We start from the raw sequence: 12,888 nt of genomic DNA on the forward strand, positions 1-12,888 counted from the left end.
TGCGCTCATTTACACTATTTACAACGTGTAGGCTTATTTATGTCCTGATAATTCTGTGAGATATTGACAACTGTTCTCATGATAATCCCAGGAATCAACTTTAACAGTGAAAGCCTGACCGAGTGGGACTCTTGTCCTGTTCCTCACGCTGTCAGAATCTCGTTTCCTATAACTCCAAAGCTGTTCAGTTAAGCTAAAATAAACTGCATAGTTCCCCTTTAATATACTTTATTGCCCTATTTCTGGGAAATTTGTCTTGGACATACATAACATGACCAGAACACAACTTTGGACTTACAGAACAAAATACATACCAACAGACAGAGATGTAAGCAACTCATAAATATATTAAAAACCTACAGTATACCAATCTAAATCTCAGATTTGTAATTCTCTATTCAATAATTGTGTTGGCACAAAATCATTTTTGTAACGATTTGATTTACACCTCAAAATCCTAAATCGTCTCCCTGAGGGTAGCATGTTAAAATTCTCATGTAAAATGTGTCATCAGCAACACATTTTTTCCTGTACAACTCATGTATAGGTCGTTTCAAAATCTTCTGGTTTACCCCAAATACTTCTAACCTTCACAAAAAAAGTGAAGTCTCTTGCAGTCTAGAACGCAGACTGTTGATGTGAGAAGACCAACGTAAAAAAAATATACATAAACACAAACACCCACATATTTATATTAATATGTATCATAATTTTATGTTATGCATGTGTAGTTGGCGATACTCAGCCCTACTCAGATCATTGTCATGTTACTTTGCAGCTTGTTTTTATCGGTCAGCAGAATCCTTTATAAAGTCATGTGTGTATAGTGTTTCATTGAAGCTGCTCTCTGTGTAGCGCATTTGTTCTGTGTTCAGGAATGCTCTTTAAGGGTCTCTGGAGAAGCCTGTTGGACGAAAACAACTGCAAAAAGCCCTCAGCTCTCAATCTCAACTGATATAAAACTCTCAGTGATGTTGCCATGGTTACTACCTCTCTCATGTCTAATTTTTATATTTTCCCATCTTGCTCCCCTTATTTATTTATTTATTTTAACTTCGTCTTTCCCCTCACTTATTACTGTAAATACTGTCTGGAAAGTTGGTTTTCTTTTTGTTTGAAGATGTCTTATTTTTCTCGAGTACGCTGTATTGCACTGAGTGGAAAAACATTGTTGGTGTGAATGTTGTATTTCTGTAATATAATATTTCAAAGTGAAAATGATATTCAGAGCAAAAAAGTAGGACAGGATTTGATTTTATCCATCAGGATATCCATTGAGGGTTTGTGGAAAGTGTGCACTGGAGTAGAGTCGGCCCTTGAACCAGCCTAAGCTGGTTTGCTGGTCTTTGTTGGTCTCCCAGCCTGGGAAGGCTGGTCTGTTAGATGGTTGTGGAGGAGTTTTGGGTCATCAGAACATCAGAAAACCAGCGTTGATGGGCTTGGAGACCAGTTTAAACCATTTAAGACCAACAAACCATCTTAAGTTGGAAACATAACTTGTTATTTTGAGCTTTGAACTTGGGCATGCTTTCCTGTACAGATAGCTCAAACAGTAGAACATGATGATAGCAACGCTACGGTCATGGGTTCAATTCCGAAGGAATGCATGAACTGATTATTATTATTATTATTATGTTTTAAATGTATATTTGGTATATTTTAAACATTTGGACATCGTGTAATTGGATTTTTTAAGTTTGAGTCACGTTCCATTCGATTACTTGGATAGGTCGGGTGTTCATAACCTGTACTGCAGCCAGCCACCAATGTTTTGACTTCATTTTATCAGGACGTGTGGGCAACACTTGGTCCAGTGCAATGTAAGTCTCTTTGGGTTAGACCTGTCACGATTACCTTGGTCAAAATAATTCACAATAACAATATTATTGTGATACGTCTATAGAACTCTGATCAGATAAACTTTATTTACACTATCTGTTTTTTTTTTTTTTTGCCAATCACACTAAAAATATGAGTGTATGGAGGTAGAGAGAGAGAGAGTTTAAATTCATAACTGCAATAAAGCATAAAAAAGGGAGAGAAACAAGCATGAAACATTCACAAAAAGATCAGAAACATGCATTCAAGAACTTTTTTTGAACTAACTTTTTTGAACTAACTGACTTTTTTTTCAAGAACTATTTATTTAGTGTCACTGTTAACCTTTATCTACTGCCATCCTTAAGAGAGATCACAGGAAGCTTATCGTGCCGATAACTTCCTGCGGTGGTGCAGGCCATCAATCGGTTATCAGCCAGTCTCAAATCAATTCAGCACGATGTGGATATTCATATCAGAAAATGCCAAATGGCGCAGCAAGATAATGCATCACCAACTTGCCGATTTCTGCCGTTTTTGTATTATGCATCATGAAAATTACATTGAAGTGGTGTATTTTTCTCTCCTGTCATTTAGGCGGCAATTGGTGACCTTCAAGGCTTAACGCATACCCCGTCTTTCCCACCGTTGTAATTGCCTCAATATCTCCTTTGTCCCTGGAAAATTAAACCCTGTTCTTTCTGCTTTTGCTGCTTATTAGCCCCCTGCAGTGTGGATGAATAAATCAATGGCCAAAGCAGGGCAGGTCTAATGGGGAGTGTAAGCATGTCAATGAAAGAGAGGTTCGATGTTAGTCAGCCCCTGACCACGGGACGCTCTGCGAGAGGCCTTGGGGGTCTGAGTAAAATAGCCATGGCGCTGCATCCACTCCACAGAAAATGTAATTTAATCTTCCACCAGGCGGTCCACATGACCTTGTTGATGAGAGTGAGGGCTGAGCTTCTCTCCTATTGGGTCTTCATCAGAGAGCTCATGTACTTGTACTTGGGATCTGGGGTAGACATCGAGGGCTTATCCTAGAGTCACGTGCGGGGTGGGTGATTTCTTTAAGTATCTAGTGCACTTTAGAAGTATGATTAGACAATTGGGCAATAGTATTTCTGTTTTTTTAATGTTACATTTGTAACATGTAATATAGCTGTTTGTGAATGTAAAAGGTCTAAAGACCAATACATTTATTGTCTCCCAAAAGAAATAATCGCTTCTTACAGTAACTACTGAATTGAGTCGTCAGTAGTTCCAGTCTCATTTTCCATAACTTACCAATTTAACAATGCAATGTGTATATTGCCAACCTATGGTCTTCATTGGCTGCCTGCGGACAATTTCTATTTTGAGCCGCCCCTCAAAAACTGTAGTTGTAGTAAGTTGCTGTTTTCAGCTCTGCAAAAGTAAATTCTCTTTGTATACACTTCCAAAGGATGAGGATGTGAAGAATCAGGTTAATATTACCATAGTGATACCACATAATAAACTTTAGTTGTGTTTGGAGTGGATGATTTGGTCCATCAGTGAAAGCATGAATTGGGTTTGGATATGTGTTTGTACTCAAGTATAATGTAATAGAATTTTCAATACTTTGTGTGTTCACATCATGTAGCTTTGTACCCCTCTGATAGTAGCAAATGATGATGAACATGATTGATGATATTTGTAAAATATATTGTGTATCTAAAGTATATTTTTTGCTACAGTCTCAATAAAATTACTTCATTTAATTGGCAATGAGATGACGCTGACTTTGGTAACATGATGGAAGAAACAAAAATCAGTTTTATAACCCTAAAAACCCAGAGCTATCTACTATTTGAGTACTACTGGAGTTTTGGGACATTGTGGACAGGGAGAAAGTTGGTATCTCTCATTCCTAATCCCATCCCCGAGTGGTGCATGCAGAACCTGATGAATCAGAAACTGAAACGAGGGTCAGGTCTCGGTCTCGGTGTCCTGGTTAGTGAAGCAGAACATTCAGTTTTTCTGCACAGTGTCTCAAAGCTGGGGGCTTTTATGCTTAGGGCTGCTGAAATGGGTCAGGGTTTTACTAGGCCAGCAGATCGACACTGACCCTGACAATTTAGTTGACGACAGACCTCCAAGTTGATGTATTTGACCTTTAAACTCTAACTCCTTGATACATTTAGAGTGCATTAGTTCTGATTACTGAGACCTACAGTAGGGAATACGTGCTGGGAAAGACTTGCTTGACTCTGTGGGTTGTTGGTTTATGCTCTGGGCTAATAATGTGAGCATGTTGGGGTCAATCTGTGGTATGGCATTCTGTGAACTGGAAGGTTGATTCACAAAACTTACTAATTTGCAAGGCATTTAGTCTCACAGAGCCATGCTTATGATTATTGACATAAACTCTGGTATACACTGTAGCTCATTCTGCCCACAGGGGCTGTTTAACTGATTTCTTCAACAATGTTTTTGTTTTTTAAACGTAATGTTTAGTGGTGGGTAAATCTGAAACTGACTGAACAAAAACTTGGTTGCTCAAATAATCGTGCAGCACTCTGTTAAAATTAGAATGGCATACACTAAAGATATTGGTTGAAAATGTTTAGATGTGTTCAGAATTCAGGCAAGTTGTAAGTTATAACTTGGAGATGCTTTTCTGTGTCTGAAAAAGGGGCGCCTAGGCCATGGGTTCAATTCCCAGAGAGTGCATAAACTGATAATTGAAAATTGCAATGAATTAATATATATATAATACAATATATATGTGCTAAGTGCTTGAATGTCATGATTGTGAACTATAAATTGGCCTGAAAATTAGAATAGGAGTGAGAATACTGTTTTCCAGTGTGGTTCCCATTGATTTACTGTAGAGTGACTGCAGAATAGTTGACTGTTAATTGTGAATTCAATTGCAGTCCTTATTGACAATGCAATAGATTAGTATGTTAAATGTGAAATCTTCACATTTAGGACTTTCGAGTCCAGTAGAAGAACTCTAGAACACCCGATCGATGGTGTTATTTAAAGAGAAATTTAGTCATTTAGTACTTAATATAACCAATCAAGTCATGATGCTGAAGAAAAATTATTCACAATCTACAACACACATCCTGCTTTTCCTGATGGGAAATCACCAAACATCTGGTATTTTCTCTTCACCTCTCCAAAGTCCACTGTACTCAAGTACATATTTTGTCCTTCAAACCACATATGGAGTCTTGCTTAGACTCTTGGACATCATATCCAAAGGCAACATATGTGCCCTTAACCTGACCTTGCTATTCTTGCATATTCAGCCTGCTCTCCTGCATCTGAAAGGTCATTATAGCATTACATTGGCTTGCTTTAGGAGCCACTACAGGGCCTTTGATACCCTCCGAACAGCGAGGGGACTCCAAGGTTTTCCTGAAGAATCCTTGTATCCATCAATCAAATACTCAGATGGATCTTGAGCACGTACAGTACACTGAAGATGGATCTACAAATGTCAAGGTGCTGCTTCCATCTGTTATGAAACATGGCTTGTTCAGCCGAAAAATTAGGTAATTGTTTGTGAGGGTGTGTGTCAGTGTATGCTTTTGCACCCTGGGGATGTGGTGTCAAGGAGCTGGCCTACCTGACCTGAACACAAAACTACAAAGCTTTGCTTTTGTGGCAAGAGCAGCTTTGAAGTCATTTAACAATGTTCAAGCCGACCACAAGTATGAGTAATTTCACATGATGAGTAATTGAATACAAATATTTAGCAAGCCATTCTGGACATTTCATGTTCTTCTTTATCTTCACACTGCATTTGTTAGTATTCTGGCTTTTTAAATGTGAATAAGCTAAGTGGGAGGTCAAGATGAAATGCTGTTCTTTAAAGGCGAAGTGTATCATTTTTGGACCACTAGCATCAGCAAATAAAAATGTACAAAAATAATGTTTTTCTTTTTTTTTTTTTACCGTTTTCTCAGAATTATGTCATTGGTTGGATATACTGATAGCCCCACCCCGAAAGCCACGCCATTGGCTGATTCAGTGTTGCTATGTCAGGCTGGTCGAGCAGATAAACAAAAGAATGCACATTTTTGGAAGCACCACAGTATTTACTTTTCTTGCTATAATAAAGCTACGAAATTGCATGCTTACAGTAGTCTCTTCATATTAAAGACCTATGGAAATCAAAATGAGAGTTCTGTGGCTTTGACCATGTCTATTAGCTTTGAGGTCATCTGTATGCTAGTGTGCTCCTAAATGTTGGCTTTTAACAAATATAAATTCAGTTTTAGTAGATGTGTGCATTTTAAAGCCTTTGACTTCCAGGAAAATGGAACAAAATATTGATGACTCATCCTGCACTATAAAGATTTTTGTCTTATAAAGAAATATCTCTTGAATGAGAATGCCCTACCCCTTGCAACCATCCAGCAAGTAACAAATCATGATTCATGGCTGTGATGTAACTAAAGTCCATTGGCTATTTAAATAAGACAGGCCTTTAAATATGTCGCACACAAAGTTTGTGTTTTTTTAAGCAGATATACAAAATGATATACTTGACAAAAATCAAAGTCATCCCTACATCTCGAAAGATCCCCATTTCTGCACTGTCTTTCATTACTGCTTCAGTTTCATCTCAGAACCTATTATTTCCAGACATGCTCCTTACACTGTGTTTGCCTGACCTTCTATGTCTTTCCCAACTTCTTTCAAGCTTCTGTTCTCAGAGGCGGTTTAGTGTTTGATTTCTTTGTGCTTTTGAGGGATGCTCTTCTGTTTTTACTGACAGCTGCTCCCTGCTGTACTTGATGAACAAATATTATAAAAAAAGTAAGTATTCTTTTATATAAGTAATCGTGTAAATGAAAATGGATCAAGGTGGTATAGTCATCACAGGAATAAAGTACACATACACATTTGATAAATGGTGGCTGTGTTCATATTGGCCTTAATTATCTTTTTGCTTTGACGGCTCTCATTCATGTTTGTCAGTAACCTGTATATATGATAAGTTTAAACAAACAGCTGCCTTAAGGCCTGAATGAATTATATTAGTGCTATTTCCCAATGCATGGACACATGACGCTGTACATATGTGTTTGAATGTGTACATTATTTATATATTGTGTAATGTACATGTATTAATTTATTCTTTGGGCCTCTTTAATTGTTCTCACATTTCTCACCATTAAACTAATGTGCTAACACAGCTCTGTTGTGAAATAACCCCTCAAGTTTTGCCTAAATGAATCATATCCCCCAATATCAGTTAAGTATTATTTTGCCATCTCTGGTTTAGAGGTGCACGATAATGAAAAAAATGTGATATTGCGATATCGATAATGAAAATTGTGATAGATATTAATTTCTATATTTTTAAAAATATTTAAATTTACAAAAGTTATGGGAAAACGCATCAAAATAGATTCATAACAAATAAAACACAAGTTTTATTTTCAACAGACATATTGGACTGGTACAACATGAATAAATAAATAACAACCATGTCTACTACAGAACATGACATGTTTTACTGGATGTACAGTATAAAAATAAATAAATTAGCAGCAAGTCTATAGAACAGGAAATGTTAGAAACAATAAAAAGAATCTAAAAAAACAAGTAAAAAAATGTCAAGAGAAACAGGGCTCATCAACAACCGTGCAACCGCCTTTAGATGGCAATTTGCACTTTCCCCTGCACCTGGCCACTTCATGCGTTTTCTCAGATTGGATAGCTATCTGATTTATCAAAACAATTCCATTTACACCTGGTCACATAAATGTGTTTTCGCAAAACGGATATAAATCCGATCTTCAATTCCCGCGCTATATGCAGATTTAATGGAGTTCACGTCACCGAAAGCAATAGATATGAGCTGCATTTTAGTAATCATCAGCTAAAATCAAAATCAAAGACCGCAATAAGAGAGAGTGGCAACAGCACTGGTAAGATCATTTCATTACTTTACTTTTAATGAAGATGATGATGATTGTGTGTTAAGCGTCTGCGACTTACTTTCGCTTTGATTTGCGATAGTTTGCACTTTGCTTTGATGAATAGAATCGTCATTTAAACAACCAAAGCGGTCCAAAAACAATGCAAACAATTCATACAAGTCACACAGAGCGCAGCCATCTTGGATTCCGTATCGGAATTCTTGCTCGGTGTCCTCCCTGTTGTCCGACTTCCGAGCTGGGAAATCCGAGGAAAGGGGGCGTGTGGGTGCGCGTTGCTAGGCAACGGCTGTCTAGCTAGTCCGAAATCCGACACGGATAAATAATAGAACGCACCATGAAGTTTCCTCTTCAATCTCTGTTGTTTCGTCTTCTCCCTGAGAAACACTCATTTTCTTACTTTTATGTTCTTTCTTTTGCTCTCTTTGCCCTCTCTTTAGGTCCTTTCTGTTCTTTTGCTTCGTTTTGTTGTCTCGGTCTATTTCTTCACTGATTTATGTTCCCGCAGAGGCTCCACGATAGCCAAGGTAACCCTACGTACTTCCGCTCAATTTTCATTTTCCTTCAGTACTCCGTCTGCATGTCGGACGGGACGCATAAAAAAATATATTGCATAATTATCCTGAGCCTTTTGATAATGATATCGGGCAATGTGATATCGCGATAACGATATTGATGTGATATATCGTGCAGCCCTACTTTGGTTCTCTTGGATTTTTTTTAAGGTGCTATTGGCACTGAATGAATGAACAGTGTTGTTTTATGTTCAACAAACACATGAATTTTGATGTGACAGTTTTGACTCCAATCAGAAATGTATCCAATCCAGGACCACATATGAAAGTAAAGCAAATCGGATTTGAAAGGATTTGTTCACATGATTCAGGGAGGGGAACAAAATCAGATTAGTGTCACATGTATACAAACATTCAGATATGGTCTGTCTGCTCCCTGCAGTTTAAAATAGCCAGTGCCAAAAAACAAAACAAAAAAAAAGATTAATCTCACAAAATAAATCAATAACTAAATAAGCAAACGCATGATCAGATAAGCATTTTCCAAAAACATGAGACACGAAATAAGCGATAAGCACCTGCAAAATTTAGTGTGACTTGTTTTCTTTGTGCCAAATAATCTATTTATGTATTTATTGGTAGAATAATTTGTTTGTGCCATTTTGTTCATGTAAACCCTTTATTCTAGCCATCTCATAATAAGCTTGAGTCAGGAAGCTCTTGTCATATGAAAGATGTATCCACTTTAAACTCTCGTGTTTTTTTATCTGCCTTGTCTAAAGGTCCCTCTCCAGAGCCAATCCTAGGCTCCATTTAACTCGCTTCACTGCTGGTGACTGATTCCAGCACACCTCATACACTGAGATAATGTGCTTTTGGGATGCATCGGAATATTCATAACATCCTAACAGATGCTTGACTAGACAAATGCATTTTATCTTTATATATTAAACTTTTGATGCTCTATCAAAGGTAAACTCGAAATAAGCATGAAGGGCTGCATCCTCAGCAAAAAGTGGCAAAAGTTGTGGTATATGTATCAAAGACATGATAAAGAAAAGGAAAAATGCTCTCATTTAAAAGGAAAAATCTCTTTTAAAACACATATACCAAATTCTTCGAAATGTATTCTTGGCACTGATGTCCGTTTCATAAGGTTCAATGTTTTAATGACCGTATAAGTGGCCTGTAATGTTTCCATTAAGTTGGGGGAAAAACATGCATACATGTGTGCATATCTTAATCGTTACTTACAAGCAATCACATCATTACCACATGACACAAGCTGATTGAGCTCTGCTGATCCTGAAGCCAATGAGATTGCTGAATCATAATTTAAATAGTCTGGTTCAGTGTTTGCTTGTAGGCCAGTCCTGAAGTGTTCTTTCAGAGTTTCTCTGAAACCCTCCACCTCCCCAGCTCCACCTGCCTAGATCAGCTATGGGATTTATGTATGTATATTTATGCAGCAGCAGCTGCATATCTTACAACAGTATGGATTAGCAGTAGGAAGAGACGTATTTACCTTGACAAACAATCATGAGGGTTTCTATATGATATCATTGTTGTGGGTTTTAAACATGGATAAGCAGTGAAGTGGTTTTATTTAAATATTTTTTGTCAAAGAAATAAATATTATGCCAGATTACTCTAGGTTTTTCTTTATGATGCTTTTAATGAGGCCTTTTTGTCTTCATTGTGATATCAGGACCTTTGTATCACCTTGATATTACTTCATACCCAACACAATTATCAAAATGAATTTCAATAATTAAAGACGGACTTATCCTAGTAGAGGTTAGAGTTCTCAACGGGCCGGCCCGACAAACCCGAAGGGACCCGCGCGTTCGGGGTTGAAAATATAAGCAAATGACTCGGGTCGGACCTTGGACTTAATCTTTTCCGCTCAGTGAAAAAAAAAAACATTTATTAATCATCGCTGCTGTTCACCGTAAAGAAAGTCTGGCTGCTGCGTGCAACGTGCATCGCGGGGGCAGACCTGACACCGCTGCGTGCACGCCTTTAGCCTGGAGAAGAAGATGGAGTGGTGAAAAAGTAAACTTGCCGCAGGTGAATTCACCGTCGCTACTACAGGAGTGGGAAAATCAGAGGTCTGGAAACTGTTTGGAGTGGTGCTGGATTCTGATGGAAATTCTACAGGGTATGTGCAATGCTCAAAATGCAAGGTGCTGATGAAATATGACAGCAAAAAAACAGGGTCGTCCAGAAGATTTTTATTTGAGGCATATTTAGTAGCCTATATAGCCTATTTATATATTTAAAGTTTGTTTCAGTTGTTTGTATTGTTTGTAGGCTATTGTTAAAAGACGTGAACATTAAAGGTTGATTTGAATTCCTATCTTCTGGTCATGATAATACGTGAATGAGAAAAAAAAGAAAATCGGCGTTGGGCCGCGGGCTGGGTTCGGGCGGATAATTCATGTTGATGTGTCGGGTTACATCGGGTCCGGGCTTTACATCGGGTCCAAAGCCATGGGCCGGGTCGGGTCGGGTTATAATTTTCAGGGCCCGTTGAGAACTCTAGTAGAGGTGTGTTCAAGACATTCTATGTGTGAATTTGCATTCTTATTTATTTTGAATCAATAGATCAAAAATGATCAAATAGATCAACAAAATTATCATGTGCCACATCCTGTTGAACAAAAACTCAAAGAAATGTAAATGTCACAGTGGGAAACTAGCGGTGTGTGTGTGTGTGTGTGTGTGTGTGTGTGTGTGTGTGTGTGTGTGTGTGTGTGTGCACGCGCACGCAAATTAAAGTGTGGGAGACTAGTTAAGAGGCTAAACCCTCCACAGAAGAGTCATCAGTTTTTTCGGTACATCCGTCAGGGATTTCAGACATCGGAGAAAAGTATGCATGTCCGTTTTGTGTCTTTTTTAATAGGATTGTGACCTTCATAGAGAGAACACGCAGCCCTGAAATGATTTACAATTCTGCTCTGAGTGGGAAGAAGGAGAGGAAGGGTGAGACAGAATGACAAAAAGGCAGAAAGGAGGGAGAAAGTCAGAGATTTCCACCTATTGATCCAGGTGAGAGTGTATGGAAACCCGAAGGCCCTCCAAATGAAGCACGTCCCACCGCAGCAAACTGTAAGCCAGTAATGTGACCCACTAACCACATGTAATTAAGACAAAGGGACCGGTGCCAGAGGGGTGGGCCGACTGAATGAGAAGTGAGTGGTGGCTCAGGAGAGGCTGAATTGGGGCTCACAAACGCAGCTGAGGATAAAGGCTGGCGTGAGGAGCTCTGGCAGACGGGAATCAAGACCGAAGGGGCTGATTTATAGGAAAACTCTCCGCTTCATTAATGCTGTCAGAGAGCTTAAATGGCCCGATATGTGACACGACCGTTGCTCTTCATCTCCCTCTGTTTCTCCTGTCTTGGTTTTTCTGTTGTCGTTCCATTTGTTTATGACACTCTGCAATGTGTCCTCACAGCAGATTAAAGAGGATTAGTGATGTAAATCTGTTAATGAATCTAATATTCAAATAGCATTGTGTTTCCCTTCTTGCATTCTCTCTTTCAGAACTCTCTTTTGCTTTATCAACACATACTGTTTCACACAAAGCAAATGATTGCAATATTTAGGGCTGTGACGACTAAGTGATAATAATCGATAATGAAAATAATCAACTTTACTTTGTGCATGGACAATCCTCATCAGTTATCGGTGCACTTCCTTAAAATAAAGCAATGAACATATACAGTAATTGCATATGTATAGTATACATCTAAATATTTGCAAGTGTGGCCATGTTTATTTCACTAAATCCACCCACCATTGCTGAGAGATTTTTATTTTAGCACAAACAGCACATTTCTTCTGTTTACACTGTGTAAATAACATGTAATGCGATTTAAACTTAGTGTAAACAAGATGCCTTTATTTCTATTTGCTGTATATGGTGCAAACAGAATTTAACACTATTACAGTCATTGTAAATGCCAGTTTCTAAATGTAAATAACCACTGCCTTTCATCAAAACATGAAATAAGCAACATACTGTAGGGAATGGCATATTTTGTATTAACAGTTACTTAAAAAATAAATAATAAAATTAGTTAGTATAGTAAATTCTATCTATCCGTCTGTCTGTCTGTCTGTCTGTCTGTCTATCTATCTATCTATCTATCTATCTATCTATCTATCTATCTATCTATCTATCTATCTATCTATCTATCTATCTATCTATCTATCTATCTATCTATCTATCTATCTATCTATCTATCTATCTATCTATCTATCTATGTCTGTCTGTCTGTCTGTCTGTCTGTCTGTCTGGGTTATTTAATAATACTAATAATAATATGTTTATTTTATATAGCGCCATTCTGCAAAATCAAGGTCGCTTTACAATATTATACAAATAAACATTACAGCAGACAGAGAAACAATATGGATACACTGAGATGGGTAACATAATAAACTGAGGTAGATAACATAACATGCATAACAAGAATCAGATCATAAAATCAGGGGTCAGGGAAACAAGAAGCAAAAATATATTTTAGGGTGGTTTTTGAAAACGTGTAATGATGAAAGGTCGCAAATGTGTTGGGGCATATAATTCCAAAAACTATTACTGTTCAGCTGCTTTCCAACTGAAAAGTT

General features: G+C 37.8%; 1 protein-coding gene across 24 annotated transcripts in view; it reads left to right on the top strand.

Annotated features, from left to right (window-relative positions):
- The window catches only part of adgrb2 (adhesion G protein-coupled receptor B2), a 341,068-nt gene that overhangs the window by 61,800 nt on the left and 266,380 nt on the right, over positions 1–12,888 (top strand). The gene's annotated exons all lie outside the window — the stretch shown is intronic.

The sequence above is a fragment of the Siphateles boraxobius genome, unplaced genomic scaffold (genome assembly GCF_051911475.1).
Source record: "Siphateles boraxobius isolate OS27281-9 unplaced genomic scaffold, OSU_SipBor_1 35, whole genome shotgun sequence".
Taxonomy (NCBI): Eukaryota; Metazoa; Chordata; class Actinopteri; order Cypriniformes; family Leuciscidae; genus Siphateles; species Siphateles boraxobius.